The sequence below is a fragment of the Macadamia integrifolia genome, chromosome 4 (assembly GCF_013358625.1).
Source record: "Macadamia integrifolia cultivar HAES 741 chromosome 4, SCU_Mint_v3, whole genome shotgun sequence".
In the NCBI taxonomy this organism is placed as follows: Eukaryota; Viridiplantae; Streptophyta; class Magnoliopsida; order Proteales; family Proteaceae; genus Macadamia; species Macadamia integrifolia.
The window spans coordinates 3,129,113-3,154,580 of NC_056560.1; the positions used below are offsets into that span (position 1 = coordinate 3,129,113).

Consider the following 25,468-nt stretch of genomic DNA (forward strand, 5'->3'; position numbering starts at 1 on the left):
GCTAGGGATGGGCTACTTCTGGGTTTTGGCTAATGTGGTACTGGGACAGAGCTTCGACTAGGGAAGACTATTTTCGGGGTTGGACTGAAGTGATATTCGGACAGAGCTTCTGCTAGGGAAAGGCTACTTATGGGTTTTGGCTAGGGTGGCACCCAGATAGAGCTTCTAGGGGAAGGCTATTTTTGGGCTTAGGCTGAGGTGGCACTCAGACAGAGCTTCCGCTGGGGATAAGCTATGGGAAGGCTAGGCTGAGATGGCACTCAGGCAGAGTTTCCGCTAGGGATAGACTATGGGAGGGCTAGGTTGAAGTGGCACTCGAACAAAACTTTCATTGGGGATAGGCTATGAGAGGGCTAGTAGGAAACTTTTCCTAAAAAATCTCACTCAAAGAAAGCAAAGAATTGAAAAGTCCCGAAGGCCTGAAGAACACTTCAAAGATCCGAAGTGTACACTTCGGATCTTATGAAGATCTCTCTGAAGACTTGGAAAACTTCAAGGGGGGAGGGGAGGAGAGTGGGCAGAGCTTCTCTACTATGGGTTGTTATAGTGAATGTTGGTCTGTTGTTGTCTGAAAAACCAAAGGGAGGGAGGTATTTATAGAATTTTTAGATCAATAGGGAGGAGAGAAAATTTCTTAACCAATAGTAGTCAAAAGTAATTTTTCTAAACTAATGGGGTGAAAGTAAAAAATTTTGGATCAATGGGGTGGAGGGTAATTTTCTATAGCTAATGGGGTGAAACGTAATTTTTTTGGACCAATCATGTGAAAAGATTCCTTTTTGGACCAATGGGAGGCCACGGTGTAGGGTACACTAGCGAGGCAGTGTAGGGTACATAGGCGGGTGAAGAGGGAATTCCTTCTCCAATCCAGTCACCGAAAGAGGGATTCCAATCATCGATAGGAGCGGCGGAGGTTTTGATAGGTTTGTGGGAGCTTCAGCAAAGATACTGGAGGTCCAGTAGGGGCGTCAGAGCTCTAACGGGGGCGTCAGACCTCCAACAGTGATGCTGGGGCTCCGGTATGGGTGTTGGGCTTTGGCGTGGGTGCTGGGGCTTTGACATAGGTGTTGAGACTCTGACATGGGTGTTGGAACTCAGTCGGGTATGCACAAGGCTTGGTCGGGTATGTGTGGGGCTCAGTCGGGTATACATGGGCTTGGTCGGGTAAGTGCGGGGCTTAGTCGGGTACACGCGGTGCTTGATCGAGTGCACATGGGGCTTCATTTGGTGCACGTGGGGCTTGGTCAAGTGCATGCCAGGCTTGGTTAGGTGCATACGGGGCTTGGCCGAGTGCACACAGGGCTCGCATGGGCAGGGTTTGGGCACTCAAGGCATGGCGTGGGTAATCGCATAGGCGGGGTTTAGGCAGTCAAGGCAAGGTATGGGTGCTCGCATGAGCGGGGTTCGGGCACTCGAGACAAGGCATGGGTGCTTGCATGGGTGGGGTTTGGGCACTCAAGGCAAGGCATGGGTGCTCGCATGGGTGGCATTTGGGAACTCAAGGCAAGGTATAGGTGCTCGCATGGGCGGGGTTTGTGCAATCAAGGTGTAATTTTTGGGGGTGATTCCAGGAGATCCAATGGTTCGATTTTGACGTATCATATATCATTGGAATCGTAATTCTGAGTATTATACATCTATGTGATCACTTTGACTAGATTCCTTTGTATATGAATGTTATAATTGGACCCTTCTTTTCTCTCACACGGGTTTTTTGGGAATTTTGGGTGAGTATGGAATGCTTCTAGAAATAGTTACCTCAGTCAGTTGTCATATCTTTTGATCGGAGGTGAAAGATCTCATCCAAGATCTGTAAGTCATTATAGCCAGGGGAGGGTGACAAAATTGGGTATCTACAAAATACCCATATGTGGCTGAGGCCTGTGCCAACAGCCAAAGGGCAAAGAAAAGAACAACCACATTTTGTCATCTGGAGCATGTACTGCCATCATCTTGCTCATCAATGACGGAGTTGAAAATGCAACAGGTAATATCTATTAACTATTTTGAAGTTTAGGACTTACCCGGGCTACCGATTATAGGAAAAAAATCTACTGCTCTTCTAATCCTACAAAAGATGTTAGTAGTTTGATCTTAGGATTTTCCTTAAATGGGCTTTCCATGTGCCAGTATGGGGAATTTGGTCTCCAGGTTGGGTCTTTCAAACCAATCTGGGCTATCTGGTCGATTACAAGAAAAAAATTCGCTGCTCTTTCAACCTTGCAAAAGATAAAATATTTGATTCTTAGATTTTCCTTGGCTGGGCTTTCCATGTGCCGATATGGGGAATTTAGCCTCCAGGCTTGATCTTTTGAACCAATCTGGGCTATCTGGGACCGTCGATTACAAGAAAGAAATTCGTTGCTCTTTCAATCTTGCAAAAGATAAAAATATTTGATTCTTGGATTTTCCTTGGTCGGGCTTTCCATGTGCCAATATGGAGATATCTGGTCTCTGAGTTTTTCAACGGTATTCCATTTGTATTAAACTAGAATCCTTGGCTTAAAAAGGTTTCTAGGCCATCTAATGGTATTCTGATTGTATCAAACCAAAAATCCTGTGCCAAAAGGGTATGTGGGCCATCCTATGGCATCCCAATTTATTCAAAACGATAAGCCAATAACCGAAAAGGGTATACTAGCCATCCGATGGCATCCCAATTTATTTAAATCAGTAAGTGAATGAGCCAAAAGGGCATCCGAGCCATCCGATGGCATCCCTATTCATTCAAAATGGTAAACCAAAGAGCCAAAAGGGTATGCGGGCCATCCGATGGCATCTCGATTCATTCGAAACAGTAAGCCAACAAACCAAAAAGGTATACGGGCCATCTGATGGTATTTTGTTTCATTCAAAACGATAAGCCAAAGAGCCAAAAGGGTATGTATGCCATCCGATAGCATCTTGATTCATTCAAAACAGTAAGCAAATGAGCCAAAGGTTATGCAGGCTATCCGATGGCATCCCGATTCATTTGAAATGGTAAGCCAATGAGCCAAAATGGGATGTGGGCCATCCGATGGCATCCCGATTCATTCAAAACGGTAAGCCAATGAGCCAAAAGGACATATGGGCCATCTGATGGCATCCCGATTCATTTGAAATGGTAAGCCAACGAGCCAAAAGGGTATGCAGGCCATCCGATGGCATCCCGATTCATTCAAAACGGTAAGCCAATGAGCCAAAAGGGTATGTATGCCATCTAATGGCATCCCGATTCATTCAAAATGGTAAGCTAACAAGCCAAAAGGGTATGCGGGCCATCTAATGGTATCCCAATTCATTCGAAATGGTAAGCCAACAAGCCAAAAGGGTATGTGGGCCATCCAATGGCATCCCGATTCATTTGAAACGGTAAGCCAACGAGCCAAAAGGGTACCTTTATTTTTCTGTGGTCATAGATGATGCAATGATCCCTGTTGGTGATGCTGATTTAGGGCATGATGAAGCCAATTCTTAGGATCTCCCATTTTCTATTTCTTGTAATCCGGCAAACTTGAAAACACAGATGTCTTTCTTTTCTTCTTCTTTCCCCCCATGTTTATTTTTTTTTTTTTTTTTTTATCTTGTGTACTGCCAATCTTGGCTCTTTATTTTGAAATGAAATCTTATCTTTTGGCCTCAAAAATCTTTGAATTTTGAAATTTTAAGGCATGACTAATTCCACAACTCAAGTCTTAAAATGACCAATATAATGCTAAAATCCAAGCATCACCTCATCACATAATCAAGTGGGGAATGGCCTTTTAACCCATTTCCATAAGGACAAGCGGTGCCCCAAGTCCAGGAGTTTGAAGAACATGTAAAACAGATATGCATCTGATGATCCCTGCCAATGGATTCCTCCTAATGATAATTATTCGGTGAAGATCCTAGAAACCCTCAGAATGTCAATCTTCCATAGCTGAAAAATTGCTTCATTTCCTCTTTCCCCCATCCAAAGGAGCTTTGGATTTCTTCTGAATAGTCCTTTTTTAGCCACTCTACCTTAAGGTGGGGAGAGTATGCAAACCTGTTGAAGTAAGTGATGATGTAGCTTCATCTATCCAACATGTTCATAGATTCCCTCAGTCCTGGTGCCTCAATGTCCAAGATCACATCCATGATTTTTTTTTTTTTTAACAAACAAAGGAGAGATGATTTTTTTCTTTTTTCTTTTTTTTTTTTTTTTTTTTTTTTTTTTTTTTTTTGAGTATCATCAACTACTAATACAACCAAACTTTTACCACTATTGCTCAACCCAGCTTTTTTTTTTTTTTTTTGACTAATCAAGGATGGGGAATAAACTGGTGCCAGATGGCGACTTTTGGGGGATAGAATCCTAGATAAGAATTTGGAGGACCACAGGTGAATGACAGATACCTAGTGGCCAGATATGCCAAGTGGCGATTCTTGCACATGTTAAGTTGCCTATGTATCCCTTAATAAGAATCAGGTCAAGCATAGTTCGGCCTATTCACCCTTTTAGACATAATATCTCTTGAGTTGATCCATGTTGACCAGCCCAGGTATTTCTATGCTGTTGAGGTCCATGAGTTTCACAGCCTTACCTAGTGGAATTTCTTTGATAGTGAATGGGCCACTCCAGTTGGGCCTAAATTTTTCTCTTGGGTCATGAATTGAGGCTCTCTGTTCTCAAAAAGCTAGCTCACCTTCTTCTATGTGATGGGGCCTCACATTCTTGTTGAAGGCCCTTGCCATTCTCTATTGATATTTTCTTAGATTGTCCATGGCCTTCATATGTCTTTCATCCAAAAGGTTGAGCTCGTCATCTAGCCTTCATCCATTCTCCTCTAAGTAACTGGCTAGCCAAAAGTACCTTGAGAGATGGTACCAGAATCTCTCTTGGTAATATTATCTCAATCCCATATACTAAGAAAAAATGAGCTGCCTCAGTCGAGGATCGTATAGAAGTTTAATATTCCCACAAAGCAAGCGATAACTTATCCACCAGTTCCTATGAGTCTCAGCCATTTTTTTTTTAGGGTGGCTTTGACATTCTTCTTGACTGCTTCCACTGCACCACTTTGTTAGTGGCCTGTAGGTGACGTACCGGTGCCTCTTGATGCTTTGCCCCATAAATGGAATACTTGATCCGAGATTGGTTCATGTAGCTGATAAGTTACCCTGGCATTTTTCAATCTGAAGGTCATCACCTTGCAGCGATAAGCTCCCCACAGAGTGGGGAAGGTTGTCTTCTTGTGATCTCCCAGGTGCGTACTTACTTGATTGTATTCTGATAATCTATAACCATAAGGTACGCCCCAACTGTATCATCTTTTGGACTCCCCTGGAAATCAATGCACATACGTACCCTACCATCTTTTTTTTTTTTCTTAAAGGAATGGGCGCGATGCTGGCCAACTATTGGGGGTAATTCACCACTTGTAGAAATCCCTCATTCCTCTTCTCTGATCTTTTCACTCCATTCTGGACACATTATTTGACTGGCCTTGCGCCTAGGTAAGTTGGCAAATGGTGTTGTATAATGTTGGGATCTATCCTTGGCATATCCTTATAAGACCAGGTAAAGACTTCATCTATTCTGATTCTCGCTCATCCTGGGTGGTACAACTTTTGACCTCTCGAAGGCATTGGTTGGTTTCCAAATTAATAACCCGGATATCCTCACGGATGGGCTAAGCTTCTTTTGGTTTGCATTATTTTATTGGGTTATGACATTCAGTAAGATCATCATCAGAAAAAAAGAGGCAAGTAATACTTGGAATCAAAAATTTCATTCATGAAAGGACTAACAGACTTGGCATAAACTAACTCTGTACTTTCCTTAAGAGGGAAAACAAACACATAATCATAAAGAGATGACTCAACAACAGACTCGATGACGGACTTGACACTTGACTTGATGCTTTTATCAGTGGTATCCAGGTTGGTTGACTTAGTAGCATGAGTAACTTGAAGTTCTCTCCAATGCTTGTCTAGTTTTGGAGCTGCTCAATGGACTAGTGGCCACGAGCCTTCTTCTTCTTCAAGGATAGTCACAGCTAGCACTGCAAATTCTTCTTCCCTTCTGTGACTGCTTGCTTACAAACTCAAATTTGCTAATCTCATGTTCCTTGATCTGTTCACCTACTGCCAATGCCATTACTATTATCAGAAGATTATCTATGAACTCTTCACATCCCTAGGGTTTAGTTATCTGAATCAAGAAGGTAGGGTCTGCCCCCTGATTTTCTCCTAGAGCATTCACTGAATTTGTCGATGAAGTTATCTTTGGAGATTCTGGCAATACAAGCATATCCTTCCAACTAAACCCGCCAATCCATCCTTCTTTTGGATTTGATGGTTTGTCTATCAACCCATGGGAATGGTGTAAGGGTGATGATGGATATGGGGTAGGGTGATATGAAGGGGTGTGATGTAAGAAACAAGGTATTTTGATGAAGATAGTGGATGATAGGATGATAAAGAGGTTCCTGCTTCCTGGTGGTATGGTGAGAAGGAGGATAATGGCGAAAGCGGATGGTATAAAGTGGTGGGTTCCTCTTCTGGGTTCGGTGATAAAGGAGGGAAGGCGGGTATATTATCCTCATCTTCTGACTCATCTTCTGATGACTCTTCTTTCCCAGGCGTTTTCTTGACTTTGGTCCTACCTCCCATGATATTCAAGTGACTTTTTTGAGTCCGTGGCCTAATGAGTCAAGTGGGGTCACTTTCTGTTGACTCCCCTTCCAACATACTAATTGTTCCATGATCTAAGAGTGGATTGGTAGTGACGTTGGGAGGCTGTTCGACCTTAACTTCAATAGTCCCGTTGTCTACCAGATCTTGGATTACATGTTGTAAATTGAAACATCTTTCACTAGTATGTCCCTTTTGAGTATGGTAAGAGCAGTATTTATATTCTTTATACCAAGTTAGTGGAGGATTATGGATTACTTTTGGAGCTACAGTTCCCAAAAGGCCTTGTTTCTTCAATTTCTCATATACGGTGGCCAAAGGCATCCCCAAATCAGTAAACTGTCTTCTTGGGGGAGGAGGTTGTTGGATAGGAGCATCTGGTTGTACCACGAATGGTCGTGGACAAGATGCAGTGGTAGGTGGTCCTGACTAATGAATTGCACCTACCATATTGGTTTTGGGACTCTTGCCATACCTGACCTTATCTTTTCCCTGATCGTGAGAAGTCCCTTGTTATTATGCATCCCTTAGAATCTTGTTCTCAACACGCATTCTTGTGGTGATCAATGCCTCAAAGGTTTCCAAATGTTTATAGTGAAGGACATCATAATAAGGCTTTGACAAGTTTTCAATCAACATTTCTACTTACTCTGCTTCTAAAGGCCAGTCTGCCATCTTGGCGGTCTTATCTCTAAACCTCATTAGGAAGGCAGTGAATCCTTCTTTGGGTTGTTGCCTCAACATCTCTAGCTCTCATCTCTTCACATCCACTTTAGTGTTGTATGAGTATTGCTTAGTGAAGGCTTATACCACTGTCACCCAATTTTGAGTTTGGGAACACTCCAACTGGGTGAGCCACCTTAATGCTGGTCTAGATAGGGTTAACATGAAGGCTTGCCCCATCTGGTTGTCAGCAAGTTGCCATGACTTGGCGATGCTAAGGAAGACTTTTAGGTGAGCCTTCAGGTCTCGCAAACCATCGAACCTATCCATTTCCCATTTAAACTTCTCAGGAAGTCTTACCTCAAAAAAGAAGCTCATCTCATCTGAATCCACTATTTGGCTTTCCAAACTCTTTCCTATTCGGAGCATACTTTCCAATTTCTCCAATTGCTCCCTGATTTTTCTTTCTCTCTTTGTCTCCAGAGGTTCCATTTGGACGTGTGCTACAAACTCTTCTTCCTCATCTTCAATCACTACCCTAGGAGGAGGGACCCTGGAATAGGTCCCCCATTGAACATTTGGATGGGTAGGTGAAGCTTCTTTTTGATCGGTTGGCCTGATTTGCTTCTGTTCCCTGAGTCAACTCAGAAAGAATTCCCACGATGAATCGTAGGTCCATTCTAATCCAACCTCCTATGGCTTGTGCTGGTTCATCCTTGGGAGAGCTCTGAAGTGTATGCAATATCTGGGCTATTCCCCTCTTGACCTCAATCATTTCTATCTACAACGTCTCTACGGGATGGAACCATACTTTCTCAGGTGATTCAAGGTCGTGGGGATCCATGTGAACTAGGTCGTAATCACTTGGTGGTAGACAACCTCGGAGAGATGATGGAGGTGACACTGGACTTAAGCGAGTCAACCGATTACCTAGACGTGTCCAAATGGACCACAGAGAATACTTGAGGTGTGGAATTGTGCCTGAACCAGAAATGGCTTATTTTAGGATTCCTAAATTCTCAACCCCTTGTTTACACATTCATTAGATTAAAAATCAATGATCCATCTAAAGTTAGTTTGCTTGATGATAAGAAGTGGGTAGGGACCAATGCCCCTAGTCCACTCAATGTCATAAGTGGGAGATTCATACAAATGGCTTGACCAGAACATCTTATTAATACATTCTTTACCAATAAAGTCATGCTTTTCTTAATCTTATCCCATTAGGTGACCTTCCTCCTAGTTTCCTCAGGTCTTTTGGATCGTTTGGCATTTTACAGGGCTTTAACAAAAATCAGCCAGGATCGCATATACCAAATCATCTAAATTTCATTTCTAAGGAGGAACGACACCTTTATCCGAAACCTACTTAGGAGAGCATTTCTTTATGACTAAAATATATCATAGGAAAATTCATTTTCAAGCCCGTAAAAAAATTCTACATATCAGCTTGTGGCGTTCCTAGCATTCTCCATCTATTTCCTACATGATGTGAGTATGCAGTGGATTCAATAGAACCGACAAGGCTTCCTTGACAGGATCTATATAAGCAAGGTATGTGATCCTTTTGATATACCCATGGGTATGAGATCAAGGGGTGACTTCCTTGCTTATTACTCGTGACTACATACGATGTTAAGCAACTGGCCATGGGGTGGTGGAACCGTGAGTGATTGTGTGCAAAAGTGTAACGTAGGAATATCATTATCTGATCTTATAATCTCATAAAGTGCACAGACCTCCCCGAGGGTGTTGACACAATTATGAACATCCTCGCCATTTAACAATATCCCACACCCTTGTATAGGAAGTGGCTACCATTTGCTCTCAGAGTACTCTCCACGACATGCACTGACCTCCCCGAGGGTGCGGGCATAATAGAGAGTCCCTTGCCAAATGATTTCACTTCGAGCACGATGCATGATGCAGTTAGCGAGTACAAATACAAACATAGGGTTAGCCAAACATGTTTTCAAACAAATGTGGTGATGGAAAATGTTCTTGCATTTAATTATAGCATCTAATGTCAAAATCTTGACATTTATCCTCAGTGGAGTCGCCACTATGAGGGTAGCAGCTGGAAATGAATGTTCTCTTCCCTTTTGAGGGGGAAGGACATGCATTCCATCCTCTCTCCTCTCTTTCTCTTTCATGAGAGAGAGGTGTGTTGTGTGTGATTACCCTGTCGGCCCCATACTGCCGTATTGTTGCTCAGAGATATATAGAGGCCTATTTTGTAGGAGTGTAATTTATCATTTGAGATGGGGGTTTGATGATTATCCAATATGAGGATTGGGATCATGCAAAAGGATTTGGAGTTACCACCTAAGATTATGGGCCTAGGACCCGAGGATGGGCCTAATTCCTGAGAAAAGGGCCCGAAAGTTGGTCTGGTCCAAAGATTTATGATTAGTGTCATGTTGTAGAATTGGGAAGGTATTAGGCACCCAATCTACCTGGTTCAATCAGTCTTCCTACTAGATGGTTAAGAACGAATATTTTTCACAATTATTCCTATTCCACATGCATGGCTACGTTATCACACATATGTACATTGACTGAATTTAAATAACTATGTACACTAAAACAAGGTCTATATAAAGTCAACATTGTGCTAATTCTGTTGAGAAATTATATCTAAGTTTGACCACTATTTCGGGTCAAGAGGGGTGAAACCCTTGGTTGATGCTAGTACAAACTTCCTTGTGGATTCTCCTGACTCAGGGGAAGATGATCTTGACCTCCAACTTCTTTCTCAAGAGATGCTGATTGTGATAATATTTAAACAGAGTTCCGACTAGGAACGATTACTTTTAGTTTTTGAATTCGAACAGAGCTTCGGCTAGGGAAGGCTATTTCCTTGCTCAGGATGAGATGATATTCGGATAGGGTTTCCACTAGGGATGGGATACTTTTGGGTTTTGGCTAAGATAGTACTCGAACAGAGCTGTGGCTAGGGAAGGCTATTTCTGGGCTTAGGTTGAAGTGGTATTCGGACAGAGCTTCCGCTAGGGAAGGCTATTTCTGGGCTTTGGTTGAAGTGGTATTCAGACAGAGCTTCTGCTAGGGAAGGGCTACTTCCGGGTTTTGGCTAGGGTGGCACTCAGACAGAGCTTCCACTGGGGAAGACTATTTGCAGGCATAGGCTGAAGTCGCACTTGGACATAGCTGCCACTAGGGATAGGCTATAGGAGGGCTAGGAGGGAACTTTTCCTAAAAAATCTCACTCAAAGAAAGCAAAATATTAAAGAGTCTTGAAGGCCCAAGAACACTTTGGATCTTATGAAGATCTCTCCAAAGACTTGGAAAACTTCAAGCGGGGAAGGGAGGAGAGAGGGCAGAGCTTCTCTACTATAGGTTGTTGTAGTGAATGTTGGTCTATTGTTATCTGAAAAACCAAAGGGAGGGGGGTATTTATAGAATTTTTGGACGGAGAGAGAAAATTTCTTAACCAATGGTAGTAAAAAGTAATTTTTCTGAACCAATTGGGTGAAAGGTAATTTTTTTGGACCAATCATGTGAAAAGATTCCTTTTTAGACCAATGGGAGGCCACGGTGTAGGATACGCTAGTGGGGTAGTGTAGGGTACACAGGCAGGTGAAGAGGGAATTCCTTCTACAATCCGGTCACCGGAAGAGGGATTCTGATCATCGATGGGAGCGACTGAGGTTTCGATGCGAGAGCTTCAGTAGAGGTGCTGGAGGTCTAGCAGGAGCACTGGAGCTCCAGCAAACAGTAATGTTAGGGCTCTGATAGTGGTGCTAGGGCTCCGGTATGGGTGTTGGGCTTCGACATGGGTGCTGGGGCTCCAACATAGGTGCTGGGACTCTGACATGGGTGTTGGAACTCAACTGGGTATGCACGATGCTTGGTCGGGTATACGTGGGGCTTGGTCTGGTGCACACAGGGCTTGGCCGAGTGCACCCCGGGCTTAGTTGGGTGCAAGCGAGGCTTGGCCGAATACATGCAGGGCTTGGTTAGGTGCACACGGGGCTTAGTCGAGTGCACACAAGGCTCGCATGGGTGGGGTTTGGGCACTCGAGACAAGGTATGGGTGCTCGCATGGGTAGGGTTTGGGCACTCAAGGTAAGGCATGGGTGCTCGCATGGGCGGGGATTATGCAATCAAGGTTCAGTTTTTGGGAGTGATTACAAGAGATCCAATGTTCTGATTTTGATGTACCATATATCATTGGAATCATAATTCTGAGTACTATGCGTCTGTGCCACCTCTTTGACCGGATTCCTTCATATATAAAATGTCATAATTGGACCCTTTTTTCTCTCGTATGAGTTTTCTGGGAATTTTGGGTGAGTATGGAATGCTTCTCGGAATAGTTACCTCAGTCAGTTGTCATCTCTATTGATTGGAGGTGAAAGGTCACATCTATGATCCGTAAATCATCATAGCTGGGGGAGGGTGACAGAATTGGGTGTCTACACCAACAACCTGATTGGTCACCAGAAACAGTCATCGGATTCAAGCCTAGGCTATTTTCGGTGGCATATTTTTGGTGGTCAAGACTACTATCTTGGCAGCTTGCTTTCCACCATTTGGCCTCACATGGGTAGTTACCCTCGGCTGTGCTCATGGTCTTTCAATAATTTCAATACATGTCGGGATTCATGTGTCGGATGTCAGGTCACTTATCATCTAGGATCGGAAGGTTTGAATCTCCTCCACTTGGACTGACAAGCGATGCACGAACATGTGGGGTCATCCCTTCCCCATTGGCAATGGGTAGCCACGAGCCAAAACCCGACTGTACTTCTAATCTTTGATCCGAGACCTATCACAATAGTTCAAATTAGACCGGGTCAGGGCAATGGTGTAACAGGGATTCTCGATTCACTTCTAAATTCTGGGAATGTGTACAAAAGGCCATGGGTAGTAAGCTAACTTTTAGCACAACTTTTCATCCATAGACGGATGGTCAGTCAGAAAAGACAATTCAAAATTTGGAAGATATGTTAAGAGCTTGTGTTATAGATATGAGTTATAGTTGAATTGAGCATGTGCCATTGATTGAATTTGCTATAATGATAGTCACCAAACAACTACTGGTATGGCACCATTTGAAGCTTTGTATGGGAAGAAATGCAGAACTCCATTATATTGGGATGAAGCTGGAGAAAGAAGGATTTTGGGGCTAGAACTAATACAGACTACCTATGAGAAGGTTGATATGATTAGAGAAAGAATTAAGGCAGCTCAATCTAGACAAAAGAGCTATGTAGATAATTGAAGAATGCCTTTGGAATTCAATGTGGGTGATAAAGTGCTTCTAAAAATCTCACTAGTCAGAGGTGAAAGAAGGTTTGGGAAATGAGGAAAATTGAGTCCCAGGTATGTGGGACCATTCGAGATTCTTCATCGAATTTGCCAAACAACTTACAGATTAGCATTTCCTCCAGAGTTGGAAAGATTTCATAATGTTTTTCATGTATCAATGCTGAAGAAGTATATTCCAGATCCTTCACATGTACTACCTACAATAGAGTCATTGGATCTAGATGATGATTTGAGTTATGAAGAATAACCTGAAGGAGTCTTTGATAGAAAAGAACATCAGCTCCGGAATTGTACTAACTCTTATGTAAAGGTGAAATATAGAAACCACCCAGAGTAAGAAGTCTCTTGGGAAAGAGAAGATGAAGTTAAAGAGAAGTATCCAGAATTGTTTGGATTACCAAGTATGCCTCACAAATTTTAAGGATGAAATTTTTTGTAAGGGGAAAATTGTAACACTCTAATCTGATATTTATACCCCTACTTGTGAACAGGAAAGAAGAAAGAGCAGAGAAAGCCAATGCTGCCATGGTTGGTAGCTGTGGAGTGCCAATAAGGCAAAAATGACCCCACTTGCTCCTATTCAGCTTGTCAATATCTCTGGGGAACTCATAAGGAGGTGTGGACAAAGAGGTAAATTTAATTATAAGACTAAGTACAGCAGAAAAAAAAAAAGGGTACGACACAAGGACTTCCCCGGGGGTCACCCATCCTAGTACTACTCTCGCCCAAGTACACTTAACTACGGAGTTTTGATGAGATCTGGTGCACTAGTGCTGGTATGATCACACCCAAATTGGTTTTGCCTGACAGAATGTATTTTTCAAGCTTCTGCACTATGGGGCCCACACCCCTATTCTGCCCCTATGTAAAGAAGCCTAAATGAAGAATAAAATGTATACTTTAATGTCAGTAAATGAATGTGGGAAATATATTATTAATTTAACTAAATGTTATCTATTTAATAATATATATATATATCTAGGGTTGCCTTATAAAAGAACTGTTAGGGCAGCACCTCACCCAAATTGTGGTTGTTGTAATAGTAAGGAGAAAAAGAAAGAAAAGATAAGAAGAAGAAGAAAAGAGAAGGAGGACGAGGAAGAAAGAGAAGTGAAGAAAGAGCTTCTTCACCTGAGGCTACTCCCAGACCAGAATTGCCCACAGGTGAGCCCTATTCCTTAATACAGTGAAGTAATTTTGTGGTTCAAGTCAATTAGGTGACCAAGGTTTAGGGTTATGCAAAATAGGGGACTTCTAGGGAATCCCTGTGAACTGAGAAGCTGCCTAGTAGAGAAAGCCCTAACTTTTCGGGGCAACTGGGGACCCAAAAGGAGGAAACCCTAACATTACTAAACCCTAAAGTCTAAGAATTTTCCTATTTTAGTAATAAATTATACTGTTAAGGCTAGAATAGAGATTTCTTAGTAGAAATTCTGTTAGATCCCTAAGAACAGAATTTTGGTTAAGTTGGATGTGGAATTTAATAAGGGTTCAATGAATTATTTTCTTAAAACTTCTATTACAAGTTTAGTTAGAGATGGAATACCAAATCAGTGATTTAAAACACCTGTATTCTATCAATTAAGTGATTAACTTAGGTAATTGGTTCAGTTCCAAAGAAATTTCCTCTATTTATGATAAACCCTAATTTTTTGTAAAGCTGAATATATAGCTTAAGAGTTGGACAATTTGAACTCAGAAATGGGTCAAATTGGAATTTAATTTATTCTTTATTGACCTCTTGAATGCAACAGAATTATGGAAGAGGGTTAAACCAAATTTAAGACACATTTGTGTGCAGATCAGCAAAGGCAAAATCGAATTCTACTGAAGAAAAAAAAAGGGGGGAACTAGTGGGTCCCGATTGGCCAGCCCATTGCTGCCCAGCCAACCTGCCAGTTGGGATTCCAAAGGCCAAATCCCTATTGTGGGTGGTTTGCAAGCCCTGAACCCAGCATTGGCACTTGTAGACATAATATTCCAATAGAAATGGACCCTATTGAAGGGCAGTAGTAGGGAATCTATAGTTCTGAGTAGACTGCCAGTATGACCAAAATTTCCCAACCAGATGTAGGACCCACTAGTGGTTTCCCTTCATGTGACCCAGTAGTATGGGAAACTAGAAACCCTAACTGTGTAGTGAAAAGCAATCATAGGCTCAAATGAATTTAGGAATTGGGGTGATGTACTTAGACAACTGGGGTAGAATTGTAGGATTTTATCATGAAAAAAATAATTATTTAATTATTTATGAAATAGGAAATATAAATTGTGAGGAAGAAATATATTTGAGTCGAGAACTTGGATTTCAGGAATTTAAACACCAATGTAAGTGGATGCCCTGACTTATTTTATGAAGTGTGTTATTTTTATTTTATGCTTGTATCTCCTCTTGTGCCTCATGCATGTTGTTGTGTGCATTATTATTATTCTTGTAATTATTAACATGATGGATTTGGGAATGGAAAGAAGGTAAGACAGGTAAGATGGGACACTGGCAAGTGTCCAATGATTGTTATATATATGTAAGAAATGGGTGATGGATGGTTATGCATCATGTAGAACTGTTGGGTTAGGTATCATCACCCGAGTGCTACAACCCCTTGTCAGTAGGGGATAGGTACTAACTAATCCCAACCTATGGCTGCCTGATCAGCAGTACACTTCCGTGGTACGACGTACTGTACACTTGACTGCCCGGGATTACTAACTTAGGGGTTAGCTAGGGAACCAAGGTTCTTTTTGGGACTGACTGACTCCTACCTGCAGTGAGCTTGTATTCCTGAGGCCCAACGTACAGGGTAGGGAATTCCACCTACGTTGCATAGCACTATACCTCTATTTTCAGACTTAGTAATGGATTAGGAAGTAGTGTAATGTTAAATGAACTCATGAGCATCATATAAGGTGTGGAGCATACATTGCATCATTTGTATTGTGTTTTGCTTGCTTGCCCCCACCCCCTCACTAAGCATGATGTGCTCACCCCCTTATTTACTTTTTTAGATGTCGAGACTAGTATTTTGCAGACTTATTGCTCTGATCATGAGACAGTGGCCATGGATGACTTGGCCAGTCTTCAAGAAGATGAAATCAACCATGGACCCGACTGCGGATGCTACAACTGTTCTTACGAAGGCCAGTTCTTCTGAGGAATAGGATAGACTAGTCCTATGCCTTTTTGTGTATATATTTTCGCTAATGCTTACTCTACTATATATAGTCTACTACTGAGATATTGTAAACTATGTAAATATTCTCTTCTTGTAAGATATGTAACTCTCACCTGGATAATTATATATATATATATATATCTTATCACTTAGTTGGCACTAGAGCTTATGTAAAATATCATATTGTTGGACTATGCATGTATATATGAACTCTGATCTTTAGTAGTGTAATTGTCGTGTTATGATCTACCCTAGTCTAGATCCTGGGGAAACAGGCTAACTAGATACGGTGAGGTGTCCAGTGCCATATGCCTTGGCCTATTGAAGGCACGGTGTGACACGGTCCCAGGAAGGCTGACAAAAAATGAGACCTTAGGCCTTAGGGCAGCAAGGGGGAGAGGTCTTCGTAGGTCAGGGGGTAAGGAGTAAGCCATTCTAAGTCGTGCACATTCCTATGCACATCAATTCTAATGTGCTCCATTCCTATATTGAGTTGGCCTTTATATTTCGCCTAAGTCCTCTTGGATTGGGCACCCGCTACTGAAAGATGAAAGAAAAAGTTGGACATGGGGAAATGGTTCCTTTTCTAAAGTTTGAAGATTCCAATTACTATGATGTCCCCCCCCCCTTGATAGTACTTCCCTACCCATTTCCTCTTGGCCTTTAAGGAACTAGTGTGATAAGAATTTAATCTTGAGGCATTGAATTTTGGGATTGCAGAAGAATTCTTTCATGGCAAATAGGAAAAGCACACTCTATTACCAAATAATCTTTGTTATTGTTGCTATTCTCAATAATGATATTCATGTACTATAAATTACTTAGAATTCTAGCTAGGCTTCTACTTAAGAGGTCTTGTTATGCTACCATATCATGGTCGTTTAGTTCTTCAAAAAAAAAAAAAAAAAGCATGCCCTCTATGCACAGTGTGTCTGTACATGAATAATTTTGTTGGGCAATTTTTGACCTACATACATCATATTATGAAAGATGACAATAGTGCCAGAAATGTTAACATGGATCATATATCCAACCAAGAGAGTACTTTAGGTAATTTAGAAACCTCTTATGAAAGTTGAACTCCACAATAGATACACTAATCAGGTGGATCTTTTTATGAAGCCTTACCATACTTTTCTGGTTTTTTGGTAAATAAGCCTAACCATACTGATAAAGTTTAATTCTACACGCTGGCATATTTCTTTGGCATGTTTTTGACCCACTAATCAACCTTATGAAATATCATGGTGTTTATTTTCACTCGAATCTTATGAAATAATAATCTTTTGTTCTTCTATTCTTGGTTGACTATGGTAGCTCGGCAGACATCATCTTCTGGGAGGTGTTTCAGAAGATGGAGATCAGAGAAGAAAAACTAAAGCCGGTCAATACTCCCTTGTACGAGTTCTCAGGAACGCCTATCTGACCAAAGGGGATGATCGAGTTGCAGATCTGAGCAGGAATAGGTGAACTACAAAATTCAAGCATGGTAAATTTCTTGATGGTTGACACCCCTCTGCATACAATGTCATCATGGGCAGACTAGCTCTCAACAACCTCAAAGCGGTAGTGTTGACCTACTACCTAAAGATGAAGTTCCCTACTGAGAAAGGTGTCGGAGAATGCCAGGGTGACCATCTAGAGTCAAGAAAGTGCTACATCAACACTTTAAAAGATACCCAGAAACAAAAAGACATGCTCGTGGTCGAGGTAGATGAACAGCGAAATGAAAAAGAAGTTAGTAGAGGAGAACCCGCAAAAGAACTGGTGCCAATTAACCTTTCCAAAGTACACACCTCCAAACAGCTGTTCATGGGTGCATCTCTGCCACTTAGAGACCAAAGGGGCTGACGGAACTGCTAATAAAAAATGTTGATCTGTTCGCATGGTCACCGATGGACATGCCAGGCATTGATAGAAAGGTGATTGAGCATAGACCGAGTATTGATCCGGCATATCGACCAGTCAAGCAGAAGAGAAGAACCTTCACACCAGACAGACAGGTGTCCATGGAAGAAGAAGTAGAAAATCTCCTGAAGGTAGGGTTCATCAGGGAGATATGGTATCCCAACTGGGTGGCAAATGTCGTGATGGTGAAGAAGTCGAGCAAAAAATGGCGCATGTGCGTCAACTTCACCGACCTCAACAAAGCATGCCCGAAGGATGACAACCCACTGCCAAGAGTAGACCTCCTCATTGATGCTACTGCAGGACATGACCTCATGAGCTTCATGGATGCTTATTCGGGGTACAACCAGATCAAGATGAGCAGGCTGGACCAACCAAAAACTGCATTTTTCACTGATAAGGGATTATATTGCTATGAGGTCATGCCCTTCGGTCTAAAGAATGCTGGGGCGATGTATCAACAACTGGTCAACCGCATATTCAAACCAATGATTGGAAGGAACACGGAGGTGTACGTAGATAATATGTTGGTAAAAAGCAAGAGGGCACCAGACCACGTGAATGACCTAGAGGAAGCATTTGAAATCTTACAAAGGTACAACATGAAGCTTAACCCGACCAAATGTGCATTTGGAGTGACCTCGGAACAATTCTTGGGGTTTATGGCTTCGAGCAAAGGCATAGAGGCCATTCCCAACAAAATACAAGCAATACTGGAGATGGCGTCACCAAAAACAATAAAGGAGGTACAAAATTAATGGGTAAACTGGCAGCCCTTTGTCGCTTTATTTCCAATGCAGGTGATAGGTATCTCCCATTTTTCCAAACTTTAAAGGGGGCTAAAAGATTTGAATGGAAGTCGAGCTGCCAAGATGCCTCTGAAGAACTCAAAAAATACCTATCCTCTCCCCCGCTGCTAACCAAACCTACAAAAGGAGATGTACTGCAGCTCTATCTAGGAGTTTCCCCAGTGGCCATAAGCACAATTCTGCTAAAGGAAGAAGAGATCCGTCAGCAACCGATATATTATGTGAGCAAGGTCTTGGCAGATGCACAATTGAGGTATACAAGGGTGGAGAAGACGACATATGCCTTGGTCACTGCAGCGCGCAAACTCCGACCATACTTTCAGGCCCACACCATCGCGGTATTGACCGACCAGCCACTAAAAAGAATATTTCAAAGCTCTAGCACCTCAAGAAGAATGATTGGTTGGGTAGTCGAGCTGGGCAAATTTGACATTACATTCCACTCATGAACAGCGATCAAAGCTTAAGCACTAGCTGACTTCTTGGTCGAATGTGCAATTGGGGACAAACATGGAAATGATGATCGAGAACCACAGGATGACGGAAAAACCAACTAAGGAGCTCTAGCTATGTGGAAATTATTTGTAGATGGATCTTCGGGCGCTGCATGAAGTGGAGTAGGAGTGATTCTAATCAGCACAGGCAGTTTTCAAGTACAATGTGCTCTCTATTTCTCCTTTCGGGAAACCAACAATGAAGCAGAGTACGAAGCCCTCTTAGCTGGAGTCAGATTGGCAAGATCATTAAAGGTATAAAGGTTGTCTGTCCACAGTAATTCTCAATTGGCCATACGACAAGTAACTGAGGAATATGAAGCTCAGGAGAATCGGATGGGAGAATATTTCAAGATGGTGAAAGACCTACTTGTGACCTTTGAGGCAGTAGACATAAGTAGGATTGCCCTCACAGAGAACACCCTGGCAGATGCACTCTCAAAATTGGCCACTACCCCATGCCCGAACATCACCCTGGCAATCTTTGTCGAGGTCATTCCTCAATCCAGCCTGAGCAAGAAAGAAATGATGCAAATTGATGAAGAAAATAGTTGGATGACCCTTATCATCTCCTACCTCAAAGAAGGAGTGTTGTCGCCAGACCCCAAAGAAGCCCAAAAAATCCAAACCTGATCAATAAGATTCATGATAGTTGAAGACGGATCGTTGCTCAGGAGATCCTTTTCTAGTCCACTCCTCAAATGTCTTGGCCCAAGAGATGCTGAGTATGCAATGAAGGAGGTCCATTAAGGGATCTGTGGGCAGTACCTCGGTGGAAGAGCTCTAGCCCACAAGATATTGCGATAAGGATTTTACCGGCCACGAATGACAAAGCACTCAGTAGAATATGCCAGGAGGTGTCCGAAATGCCAATGTTTTGCTCCAGTACCCTGACAGCCTACAACGAAGTTGAACACCCTGAGCAGCCCAATACCCTTCGCTATGTGGGGATGGACATATTGGGGCCCTTCCCCACTGTTGCTAAGCAACAAAAATTTGTAATTGTAGCAATAGACTATTTCACAAAGTGGATCGAGGCTGAACCGTTAGCGACCATCACGAAGGCAAAAACTTCAACCTTCTTTAAATCGGCGATGGTCTTTCTCGCTTTTGGATACCTCGTGTGCTGATCACTGACAATGGCAAACAGTTCAACAACAGAAGTTTTAGGCAGCTGTGCGGTGAACTGATAATCGACCACAGGAAAAGTGCAATAGGATATCCTCAGACAAATGGGCTCATAGAAAATACCAATAGCAAGGGCTTAAGAAACGACTCGAAGATGCAAAGGGAAGATGGGCAGAGGAACTCTTGAGTATTGTTTGGGCCACAAGATGACAGAAAGAATTGCCACAGGAGAAACCCTATATTCACTCACATATAGCATAGAAGCACTCAGCCCAGTAGAAGTTGGAGCAGTGTCACTCTGAGTACAGACGTATGACAAGCAAGAAAATGCAAATGGTCTCCAGAACAACCTCGACTCAATAAAGGAGATAAGAGATCAGTCACAAGAGAAGATGGCAGTATATCAGTAGCGAGTAGCAAGACACTTCAACAAAAGAGTCACCGAGCGACACTTCCAGATCGGCGATCTAGTGTTGCGACGAGTAGAGGTATCAGATCCCAGACATTAGGGGAAATTATCACTGAACTGGGAAGGTCCCTATCGTGTTATGAAGATCATCAAACCAGGTACATGCTGCTTATCATTCATGGAAGGGAAGGAGATTGAGCAAGCTTAGAACTCTACAAATCTCCGATGATTCTACTAGCAAATTTTTTTTATCAAGTTTGCTCATTATCTTCTCATAGCTCACTATAAGAGTCAATACATCAATGAAGAACATTGCGAAGACTGTCATTCTCGCTATATTACTTCAGATGGGTGAGTGACCTTGAGACACTCAACCTTTATCAAGGTACGAGCTCAACCATAATGGCGACCTTGAGACATTCGACCTTCATCAAGGTACGAGCTCAAGCATAGTGGCGACCTTGAGATACTCGACCTTCATCAAGGTACGAGCTCAAGCATAATGGTGATCTTGAGAAACTAGACCTTCATCAAGGTGCGAGCTCAAGCATAATGGCGACCTTGAGACACTCGACCTTTATCAAGGTACGAGCTCAAGCATAAGGGTGACCTTGAGACACTTGAACTCCATCAAGGTACGAGCTCAAGCATAATAAGGACTTGCAACACTCGGTCTCCACCAAGGGATGAGCTGAAGCACAATAAGGATTCGGGTCACCCAACCTCCACCAAAGGATTAGGTTGTACTAAAAGTTACACAAATTCTACCTAACACGAGCTCCAACACTTAAACACAAAACGATTCTAAAATGATTCATCCATTTAACAAAATGATTCACTCATTTACAAGAAAGCATGAGTCTTACAAGCAGGGAAACAAAAACAAAGAAAAAATCAGTCCGCAACGGTAGGTACAGCATCCACCGCAGGACAATCTTGGAGAGAAACAGTGGTGCCAGGAACAAGCTCAGACATAGGACCAGCAGGGGAAGTAGCCTCGATTCCACAAACAGCAACAGGGGCATCTTCAAGGGAAGACAGCATCAAAACATTAGGCTCTGAGGAAGGAAGCACATGAGCAGAGTACGATGTAGGTATGATGTTCTGAGGGTCAGATGGTCAGATGGTGGTGAAATTTCTCCTTCATTTGGCCTGGTGTCGCCTGACGATCGCGGAGGCACCTCGACCTTCAAGAGCTTGGCTTTTTCGCACTCAGCAAAAAGGACGCTCAAGTTGATCCTAGGGCTTTCTCGTTCTGCCTCCATACGAACCATTAACATGCCCTGGAGATACAACCGCAACACCCGCGAGAGCCACCTCTGTCCTATACTGCTCATACTCCTTGTACCTCCTTATAGTGCTGCTCTCACCCTCCACTAACCGCACCTTAAGTGAGGCCAACTGCTGCCTCTCATTCTCTTGAGCAGCAGACAGAACCATGCTCTCTTCACCTCAGTATCAAGCTCGTTGGGAGTCGATGAAGATTAAGATCCCTCTTCTTCACTACCTCCTCCGCAGCCACAACCTTGGTCATAGCAGCAAGTTTCTGATGCTGTAACTCTTCATTCCGACTTCGTAACCCCTGATCTTTGCATCCCGTTGGCCAAGTTACTGCTCTAACTTCTACTTCTCCTTCTCCACAACATCCAATGTCTCCCTAAGTTCAGATGCCTGTGCCTAGCCTTCATTAAACCTCTTCTCACAATCCTTAACCGCGATATAAAATTCATCAACACGGTTAAAATTTTCTCCAAGCAAGGCTTGTCCCAAGAGTACGGAGCAGTAGTGAAAAAGTAGTCAGACATAACGAAACAAAAGGATAGAAATTAGAAGAAGGAAGAAGGGAATGCTTACCTCTGCCACATAGGTAAATGCTTGGCCAAGGAGTTTGCAAAATCTTGCCTCCTTGTACGCCACCTTGTCTTTGGGTAACGAACCCTCCAAAACGACAATCCGAGCATACTCGAGATCATCGAAAATGGATTGCTCGATTGACAACCCATACTGAGGAACATATGGTTCCCCATTTGTTGCAACTGCCATCTTCCCCTTCTGACGATGCCTGAGCAAGTTGTCCGATGACCCACCATTGCTGCCTAAGCCATGGTACCGGTCCTAACTCCGGTGCCCGCACCGGTTATCTCTAGACTAGGCAACTTAGAGAGTCACTAAGACCCGTCGCCCTGACCATCACGACCACCACTCCGACCCTCCTGTTGATTGGTGGTGTTTTCTTCCTCGTGCCTACGTTTTCTCGACACGACCTAGGAGATAGGGAGCTCATCCTCAAACTCCACTTGTACCTCCTGCAGTGGAACCTCGTTGCCACCACTGGCAGGGACAACATCTTGCTCCAGTCGATTACTTGGCTCAGCGCCTCCCTGGTTGCTCCCACTACTCTGCTCCTGACCAGCCTCTTGTCGCAAAGTTAGGTCCATTATATTAAGCATGAAGTTCGGGTCCATTGGTGCTGCACGGAAGTAACAGTGAGTTAAAACCAACAATATGACAACACAATAGCATAAAACAGGAATGACCTAAACAGACTTAATGGAACTTACCCGGACTCAGACCATACCTCAATAGGTATTAGTCAAGGCCTAGTTGCAAGGCAAGGACTACCCGAGCACTACCAGTCAATAGTGTCATGATCTCTTCTTCCTCAGGTTGGAGTGTGGACCTTTTATTCACCTTGGTCGTGTTTAACAATGACCACCTGGTCGGAATGTTGTACAACTGGTCGAGACATACTAAAAAGAAACCGTCCTTCCATTGGGGAACAAAGGTTGGTATACCGTCAATGATTTGGTATTCATTTTTTCGACACTAGAAATAGAACCACCGAGGACAATTAGTATGGGAAAAAAGGCAGTACATAGACACGAACAATCGGAGAGTGGGTTCTATCTTCAGGAATCTCAAACGTATATAGAACCCTAACAAACTCATTCATGAGTTGGGTACCAGCTGGGCAGGTACAAGCCCATAGTGCCTCAGTACCTGACAGACGAAGGGGTGAAAGGGTAAACGGAGGCCATCTATGAGGGCAGCCTCGTATATACTAATCTCCCCTTCGCGGGGATGATTTTCCCTCTCTAATGCGTCTGGAACACGGAGTTCCACTAAGGTATATGGTACACCCTATGAAACTTCTACAAGCCTATAGGGGAGATTCTGGAAGCAACTTCGCCTACTGATAGACCTACCATAGGGTCTCGAACCCCAAAGTAGAACTTCGACCGTGCCCTCTTGGGCATGGCAGGAATTTTTCTCCTGAATACAACGTTCACCACTACGGACCCTAATGTACTCATGAGGCATTCCGGCAACAGACTCAGAAGATTTCTCAGAATAAGAGGATTTCGACATCCTAGATCCCATAAACCTAAGAATTACACATAGAGAAGGGTGGTAAGAATAGGCTTACCAAGTCTTTCGAAACTTGAGAACCAGAGAGCATCATTCAAAAATTGTTGAGGACGGCGACAACCTTGTTGAAGACAAGACAACTACAAGAAAGTCCGGCAAAGATGAAACCAAGCAGACCAAGTACCCAGCCAAACCTTATAAATACCCTCTTACTGACGCCTCGATGACAGTTCCAAAGCACCGTTTGATGAAATGAGGTTTATCAGTTCACAAACCCCCGAAGAAACACAAGTCCTTCCAGAGAAGATGCTATCCATTGGATGCTACACTATCCATGATCGAGATGGTAAGAATCTGATCAATCCATGCCCTCGTCGCTGCACCATTACCAAACTGACATGTCCACCCATGATTAGACCCTTATTTATGGCAAGTCGGGAATAGCCGTCATATCACAACTACCGAAAGCATGAATATCAAGGCAGGATAAACGCCTAAAACAGCATCAAATCCCGTACACCCAGCCCATCACCACCATAGAGGATACTCCTCGAACTCCTATACTAGGAGCTCAAGGAGTGGGGGGAATATGATATGCCATTTCAGTACTTACTCCCTGAACTCCAATACTGGGAGCTGGGGGAGTGGGGGGCCTATGACCATATACACTTGTTGACTAGTCAATGGTCGTGTGGTTGCACCCACAGTCTCGATAGACACGAACTAAAGCTCCTCGACCCCACTTCACTGACCTCCCGAACAACTCCCAAAGGAAGCCCCTGACCTCCCAAATAGCTCCCAAAGGAAGTTCCCAACCCACTAACTAACTCCAAAGGGAGGTCCTTACTCTGGAAACTCTATCCAAGAAAGCTAATCGGGATTCGACGGCTACCTAACCCTGGGTTGTTAACTATGGTCAAATGAGATTACTTAACCCCCAAGCTACCTAACCTAAGTTCACCCTGGTTGAGTTAACCGTTAGAAGATCTAACCTTGATCAAGTTAGCCATTAAGGGATACTAAAGCGAGTTAGGTTGGCCGTTATGACTCCAGCCAGGTAAGCAGCCATGCAAGATAGTATCACCAATGGGGGGAAGGCTCATGGACGCACGTTTGAGCTGCTCGACCAATAAGACAGACTCAAATCTTCTATATAAGGGGCAGCCAACCAGCCCTAGAGGTAAGATCTCAATTCCACTAAACACTCTACGTAGCAATACCGAGTGTGACTTTGGCATTGGAGCCTGGTCCTGGAAGCTCCCTCCGGGCCAGCTTCTAATCTGTGTTCTGTAGATCTACGCCAAGCGGAAACGTGCAGCAAAAAATTGCATCATTGATATTGTAACACACAATAAGATCTAGAGCTACCAGCTATATAGTTCTTTGATGCTCACTATTTTCGTTCTTCAGAGTGGTAGGAAATAGAATTCAAATGTTAAATACATACCCACACAAAATGAAGTAAGATATAATAATTAACATGTATTATGAATGCGTATTTCTTGCTATCTTTCTCACTAATGTATTAATGGTAAAGCGGATAAGACATTTGGTCTATCCAAAGAAGGTTGTAGTAGTTGC

The 25,468-nt window shown here is 43.0% G+C and overlaps 1 long non-coding RNA gene and 1 other non-coding gene across 2 annotated transcripts; both read right to left on the reverse strand.

Moving 5' to 3' along the window:
* Nucleotides 1-13,268: 13,268 nt before the first annotated feature.
* On the reverse strand, nt 13,269-13,387 carry LOC122077675. The gene has a single exon (XR_006139917.1). It is a non-coding gene; the product is annotated as a 5S ribosomal RNA (ribosomal RNA).
* Nucleotides 13,388-21,325: 7,938 nt separating this feature from the next.
* On the reverse strand, nt 21,326-22,919 carry LOC122077545. Its single transcript, XR_006139822.1, has 2 exons — nt 22,373-22,919; nt 21,326-22,225 (listed from the first exon to the last, which is right to left on the reverse strand). It is a non-coding gene; the product is annotated as an uncharacterized LOC122077545 (long non-coding RNA).
* Nucleotides 22,920-25,468: the final 2,549 nt, after the last annotated feature.